This window comes from Curcuma longa, unplaced genomic scaffold (genome assembly GCF_044706935.1).
Source record: "Curcuma longa cultivar G26 ecotype Majalengka, Jawa Barat unplaced genomic scaffold, ITB_CL_G26_1.1 contig_26719, whole genome shotgun sequence".
NCBI lineage: Eukaryota > Viridiplantae > Streptophyta > Magnoliopsida > Zingiberales > Zingiberaceae > Curcuma > Curcuma longa.
Window position 1 is genome coordinate 1 of NW_027433193.1, and position 7732 is coordinate 7732.

At 37.5% G+C, this 7732-nt stretch overlaps 1 long non-coding RNA gene across 3 annotated transcripts; it reads right to left on the minus strand.

Moving 5' to 3' along the window:
* Nucleotides 1-273: 273 nt before the first annotated feature.
* LOC141818930 (uncharacterized) lies at nt 274-3247 on the minus strand. Of its 3 annotated transcripts, none has more exons than XR_012601019.1 (5): nt 3013-3247; nt 2864-2933; nt 2675-2758; nt 1546-1626; nt 274-503 (listed from the first exon to the last, which is right to left on the minus strand). It is a non-coding gene; the product is annotated as an uncharacterized LOC141818930 (long non-coding RNA). The 3 variants fall into 3 exon arrangements; XR_012601017.1 differs by having other exon boundaries at nt 2675-2795; XR_012601018.1 differs by having other exon boundaries at nt 2849-2933.
* Between the last annotated feature and the right edge of the window lie 4485 nt (nt 3248-7732).

Here is a 7732-nt window from a genome sequence, read left to right on the forward strand (position 1 = left end):
TATATGTTGCTACAATAACATATAATCGCTGTCACGACTCGGGAGATAGCCGCCCGAAAAATTTCGGCAGCACCTCCCCAGTATCCCTGACAATTCCCTGTATACACACATATATAAACGCCAACACGGCCTATCCATACTACAAAATATGGATTTATATACTAAATAGAAGTAAAAGGTGACCCACACGGCCACATACGTACATATCCTACATAATTACTAGCGAGAAAACTCGTCAAATATGCAAAACTCAGAATCATAGGAGCGGAAACATAAATCCAATAAAGTCCAATGTAATGGATACGAGTCCAAGAAATACTACATGTGAAAATCCACCATAATCATCAAGACGAAGTCGGAAATCCAAAACTATGAATCGTAAACAACAACACGACAAGTATTACAAGTATACCACAATACATCACACACACATAAAATCCTGTCGTCGTGAGATGGCGTAGCTGGCAGATCCCTGGCATCCTCTGTAAGCTCCTATCTGATATCTGGGAAGACAGAAAAATCCCAGGGCCCAAAAGATGTGAGTATAAATACTCAGTGGATAATACAGTAAAACAGTGCATGAATGAAACAAAGAATAAGAGTAATACTACATACTAGAGGTCAACAAAGTATCAGTAATATCTCTACAGATAAATAGCAACTAACATGGATCTCATGTAATGCACCATATGAATGACATGTCAAACATAGTGCAACAGTCAAGAGTCAAACAAGTAGACCAACAAAATGCAGTATCAGTGCGGTCCAATATATATATATATATATATATATCAAGCACATGATGCGCATATGCATGATGCAATTGCCCCACACGCTACAGCACTCGTGCAAGCATCTGAGACTGGGTATGGCTGGCATCGGGGGATCAGTACTCCGTGCCCTACCACAAAGTAGTCCGGTGATCCAAATCGAGGGATCAGTGCTCCGTGCCCTACAATCAAGTAATCCGGTGATCCAAATCGGGGATCAGTGCTCCGCGTCCGGTGATCCCGTAGCTATGATAAGCTATATATCCTATGGCCGATATCTGTCCTCTAATACTCATCACCGACGTACCAACCATGTACTCTCCAAGTACCACCCCTATCCGGTGTCGAGACAGATCATCGACTCGACTGCGTACTGCCACTACAGGCCGAGTCGATGATCCACAAGGCCAACTACCATCACGATAGACCCACAAGAGATTTACAATCGTTCATCATGCATTATGAGGAGATGCTCAAATCATAATAATCAGCATCCATACTGATCAATGAACATAAGTAATAAGCCCTAACGATCATGGGTATATAAACTAATAATGATCACAGATGTCATACTCAAAGATAGAAACAATAATCAGGAATGATAATATGAGATCAACAGACATAAGGACAAGCATGATATAAACATGAGTAATGTAAAAGGTATACGAATAACAGGAAAGAATAACATTAAGGTATCAAATTACAATGACTGTAAAAGAATCATGTACTAAAAATGGAATAGAACTGTATTGACCAAATACAGTAAATTACCCACCTGATAAATCGTCAATCAAATAATAGAACCCCCCAAAAATAGATCCTCGTATATAACGAACTCCTATAATCACTCAGGGTCCTGCAAGAAAATAATAAACAATATCCCTAAATACCATGATATAACAACGAAACTCTAATCAATCTAGAGTTAGTTTAACTCTATTCAATTAACCTAACTTGGTTTATATTAATCGAACCGTTGAATTTCTATTCACATGAATTAACCAATTACTTAATTAATCTCATGTTTAATCATTCTAATCTACAAATCAGCAGCCTCTAATCAACAAATCACCCTAAAAGAACCGGCATTACCAAACAATTTACCTCAGATATGTGCCCTAATTCAACTCATGGGCGGCTGCTGTAGTCAAGGTTGTCAAACTCGCGATTCCAGTGTCGACTCGGTTAGGGGTGCACAAACTCGTATCGTAAATTCGTATCGTAAACTCGTACGAGTTTACAGATAATCCAAAAAAGAGTTATAAAATATCAAATAATATATATTTGATCATAACTTCATAAGAACAATCACTATTTCACATATCTAATAAAAAAGCATAAATATAGTTATCAACAACATGTTTTCACATATAAAAAAAGACTAAACATGAAAATTTAACATGAAAAGATATGAAATTTTTAAAATTTATATTTCAACATCAAGTTACAAAATGACAAATTTAAAATTTCATACAAAAATAGTCCAATAGATACACCAAATAAGCTTCCATTATCCAAATTTGATAAAAGGAAACATCAAACAAAGATTTCCTTTGTTTATCGAGTTTACTGAGTTTGACCGAGTTGACTCGCGAGTTTACCGAGTTTACCGAGTTGACTCGCGAGTTTACGAGTTTATAAGGGGGGCCCGATTTTAAGTTGATTCAACACAGAATTGAAATAATAGTTCGTAAACTCGTAAACTCGCCGAGTTGACTCGCGATTTTGACAACCTTGGCTGTAGTACTATTAAGCTACCACAATCTGATCAACCTAAGACCATTCAAACAGTGATCGATTCTAGAGTATCAAGAATAGAACATCATCAATCTAACAGACAAACATCCCAACAATGATCAAATCTGTTAACAGAACCAGCTAGGCATCGAGACCAGAACACTTACCTTAAATCCAATCCAAATCAAACCCTAGATCCAAGCTTAGGTCACTTGATTTACTCCGCCATCCAGCCGATCCTAATCAAGAATCTGTGATTTCAATCAAACCAGAATCAACACCCAAAACCTGCAAAACCGTAGATCTAGGCTCAAGAATCAATCTCAAAATAAAGAACCTACCCAATCGATACTTACTGATCTTCCTCCACTCGATCGCCATCACAGCTTCAATCGGGTTCGGCAAATCAAGTTGTGAAGAGCCAAGCTTCAGGATTCGAAGAGATCTAAAGGAAACCCTAAAAGAAAGCCAATAAATCCTCGAAAATCCACTCCAAATCCCTTACCAATCAGAGCCGATCTCCTCCTCCTTCACCGCGTCGTCGATCTCCTCCTTCTCGGCGCCGCCGTTTACTGCCCGAACCACACCCCTTTAGGCCAGGGATCAAGCTCACAATGGAAGGTCCCTGCTCTCCGGTGGCCTCCTGGGTCCTCAACACCAGCAACCTTCGGCCTCGGTCGCGCGATCGGGATGAAAGGCGAAGAACAGAGAAAGGAGACGATGGAACAGAGGAGAGGAGAGGATCGCGAAGCTGGGAAGGGAGATCGCGATCGGGTTTTCGACTTTATAATAGTTTAACTGGTTTCGGATCTAACCACTAACCTATTAACCCAATTAACCATTAATCAAAATAACCCATTAACCCTTGATTAGCTAATTGGGCCTTCTAATTGGGCTGGTTAACTTGGCTATTGGGCTTCTAAATTGGGTTCAAATCTGGGCCAGTTACATGGCTTGGATGGTTGACCCAAATTGAATTAATTGGGCTAAATAAATTCATTTAATTAGTTTAAGGATTAATTGTATTTAGGGTTAATTTATTTACAAATTACCTCCTAAGATTCGGTATTTTACAATCACCATGACTCTTATTAGTTTTCTATCTTTGATCACGTTAATGATGGAACCAATGTATGTAAAGTCTATTCATATGCGCATTATAATTGATATAATTATTAAGTCATTAAGTAACACAATATCATATGAGTCAAGTGGGAGAATGTTAGAAAAAATAATAATAATAAATTAATTAAAGAAGTGTGACTCATGTGAAATATTAATTAATCTAAGGGACTTATTGGTTATTATGGGAAGTTATTTTAACTTCTGAAAATTACATATAACCAACTTGATGGAAGATGACTATTTACATATATGAATTCTGTCTCTTCTAGAAGAGTCTCTTCACTATAGCCATTAGAAAGGTACGAAGAAAAAAGAACAAAAGGGAAAGAGATAGATTATAAGACTTGTAGTAATTTTTTTGCAATCATTTAAGAATTATAAATTTCAAAATCTTTTATGTTTTAATTTTTTAAATTATAAATATTACAAGAAACTCTTAAAAACCATCAAATTTTTTTTATCATACAGTTAGTCAAATATTTTGATTTATATTATTATTATTTTAAGTTATTGTAAAGCCCGCCCTTCATGCGTTCTATGAGCCAGGTTACTTTCTTACACTTTACTTCTTGTATTACTTAAAGTGCTACTCTATTTAGTAATAATTTAAAATTTTCTAACTTGTGCGGAAATATTTTCTATCATGTTAAATTTTCTTTCTTTCAGCTTTTCATCTAAACTTCATTTAAACACTCAACTAATAATTCTAAAGCAAACTAAAGCATTTCTAACTATATTTGCATGCAAAGGATCATAAATGAATTTCTTGCACTCTTTAAAACTAATCTACATACAATGTATCAATAGTATACTTCATGTGCCAAAAGTATCAATCTCAAAAACTAATTAAGCATTAGTTCATTTTATTACTTTAGAATTTCATACATATTCACTGAAAAGACATGGAATCATAATATCTAACAAACATTAACCAAAACTAATCTATTTAATCATTAGCAATAGAAATACTAGATGATACCCAACATATGCAAAACTAACAATTTATGAAATCTTCTTAACAATGAATAGAAAGTAAAATCTCTAAATTTTCTTAGCAATTTAAAAAACATCTTAATATGCTCTTAGCAAATTCCCAAGGCTTTCCATAGTCCAGGCATCACACACACCATCACGCATCCCCTTGTCGCCTTCCTTCAAATTTGCTTTCCTTTTCCTTTGTCTGCAGTAAGAGGAAATGCAACTATAAGCGGATGCTTAGTAAGTACTATCTAACTCACAAAACTGAGATGTGCATATATACAAAAATTCTAAAACTGCATGCTCATGATAAGAAACTTTTCATACTCATTGAAATAGTTTTCATGCTTTGAAACTCTTAAAACTTGAAACATGTGATCTTTCATGTTTATGCTATAATATCATGTAAGTACTAGAAATTCTCATCTTATAAATATGAAATTGCAATTGATATACTTTCTTAACTAAACTTGCTGGAACTTGAAACTTTTGTAAAACTTACTTTATTTGTTCGAATACTTATAGCTTTATACTTCAAAGTAATAATCAACTTTCTCTTGGGGCCCAGGCGTAGTACCAAAGCACGCTCCCTAATAGAGACTGGGGTAGCGAGCCACCAGTCCTACGAGGGTAAAGACCTTGGTCTTACCAGGGCCAAGACCTCGGAATTGGTCACCTGGATTTATTTTACGACAACCTCGGAAGTCGGGTACTAGCCTCTTCAAAGTAAAATATTTGTTATCTTTTAGTACTCATATAAAAAAATACTTTGGCATTTCTTCAAACACTTGGTGTGCTTTTGATCCTCAAATTCTTGAATTTGGGATCCTATCAAGACCTTGGTATTACTTTGCTTATAAACTTCTCATAAACCTCTAAAAGAACTTAATATAACACTTTATCATTCTACATGCATACAATTCTAGAGTTTACATATAGTTTAGAGTTTTTACATAGAGTGAACACAATTATTTAAGGCATGCTACGAAGGTAAAGGAAAAATACCGAAACAACTCTTACTGCAGGTGAGTAGTACTTACAAACGAAATCCTATGGTTGAAGACTCCAAACACTCTAGTGTGTTTAGAAAACCCTTGTCGGCATGTCCGAACCCTACGGAATAGACTTCCCAGTTCCCTTCTCTTGGCCAGCCACCACAAGGAGGAAGAGAGAAGGAGGAAACTAGGCGAGAAAAGAAGAAAACCCTAGGTTTTCTTCTGGGGACGCCAAAAAGAGAGAGGAAGAGAAAAAAAGGTTTTCTTTTTTTTTTCCTCTCTGTAACACCCCGATTATTTCTCCCTATTTTAGGAATATTAAATAGATTTAAAATTATAATAAAAGATTCTTTAGTTAAATGATAGAAGGGGTTTTGACAAAATAAAATAGGTGAAAAGATTCCTCTCGCAAAGACGAATCCAACAAAATTAGTTTGGACCGAATCGGAGGTCGTTTGGTTAGCCGAACCAAGCAAACCAAAATTTAGGATCCGGTTTGCTACAGTAATTAATTTAACCGGTTTAATGAATCCGAGATTTTAATTGGGCCCGGCCCACATTTAACGCGACGGCCCTATTAAAACTACGCGACTTTCCGCGCAGACCGCGTCGGCCGCCGGCTTCTCGCCTCCGAGCCGCGTCCGCCCGCATCCGTTCCCACCGGCGAAAAGCTCGGCTATAAACGGAAGAGGCGTTAAAAGGAAACCCTAGCCCACCCAGTTCCGCAGCCTCTTCGCCCACGCGACCCGCACCCCAGCTGTGACGCCTCCTCCCACAGCCGCTGCGCCCTTCGCCAGAGAAGCAGAGCGCCGCCGACCGGCTGATCACCGCCCGACGCCGCACGCCGCCGCCTGCGGCGCTCCCTGCCCTGCCGCTGCTCCGCCACCAGGACACCACGCCGACGCCTTCCCTGCGTTCGCGTCGAAGAAGAAGAAGCCCACGCCGAAGAAGAAGATTAATTAACGAGATTAATTAATTAAGGTAAGGTTTAATCAATTTTAATCTAGGTTAATTACGCTTAATGATGTTTTGAATTAAAGAGTTTAAATTGGTATTCGATTAAGGATTAATTAGTTTAATCAGTAATTAATTAGTTAATCCATAAATGGGTTTTAATTAGTAATTAATTGATAGTTAATCGAAAGATTAGTTAAGTCAATTGGAGTAGTTCAATTATGATAATTGGATTACTTTAATAAGTTTAGTAATTAATTAGTATATAATTAAGGGTTAAGTTAGATAATTGATTAATTAAGTATTAGGATTTCAATAATTAAGGGATAATTAAATATCGAAGAATTAGATTAGGTTAATGATTGTGGTTAAGTTGTAGTTATGATTTTTGCAAGGTCGTGCAAAGAAGGTGCTAGAGCACCGCTTTCCATGACATGATTTGTGTTAAACATGAATGTATTTATATGTATGCTCTTTCTATGACGTGATTTATGTTAGACGTGAATGTATTTATGTGTTCTTCCTCTAGTATGATTCATGTTAAAATAAGAATATATATATGTTCTTTCCATAGTATGATTTAGGATTTAACCATGAATATGTAAATTATTCTTCCTATTTAGGATGTAAGTAAAGCATGATAAATGATTGATGAAAGGACAAAGATATAGAAAGTAAAAGAGTAACGACACGGTCGACGGGCCGACGGTCGACGGTCGACGACCACAAGGGTCGCCAAATGGGCCGCCGAATGGACCGCCAAATGGGCTGGGCCGGGTCGTTACAATTCAAACGTATGACTTTCAATTATAAAGAAACTAAGAAATTTCCTATGCCGACGGTCGACGGTCGACGACCACAAGGGTCGCCAAATGGGCCGCCGAATGGACCGCCAAATGGGCTAGGCCGGATGAGTAACGACACGGTCGACGAGCCGACGGTCGACGGTCGACGACCACAAGGGTCGCCAAATGGGCCGCCGAATGGACCGCCAAATGGGCTGGGCCGGGTCGTTACCATTCAAACGTATGACTTTCAATTATAAAGAAGCTAAGAAATTTTCTATGCAATACAAATATTTCCATGTTCAGGTAGTTTCTGCTTAAGTACATGACTTCATAACTACAAGTTATTTCCTGTTTAATTACTAAGAAAGCATGCAATGATTTCCGT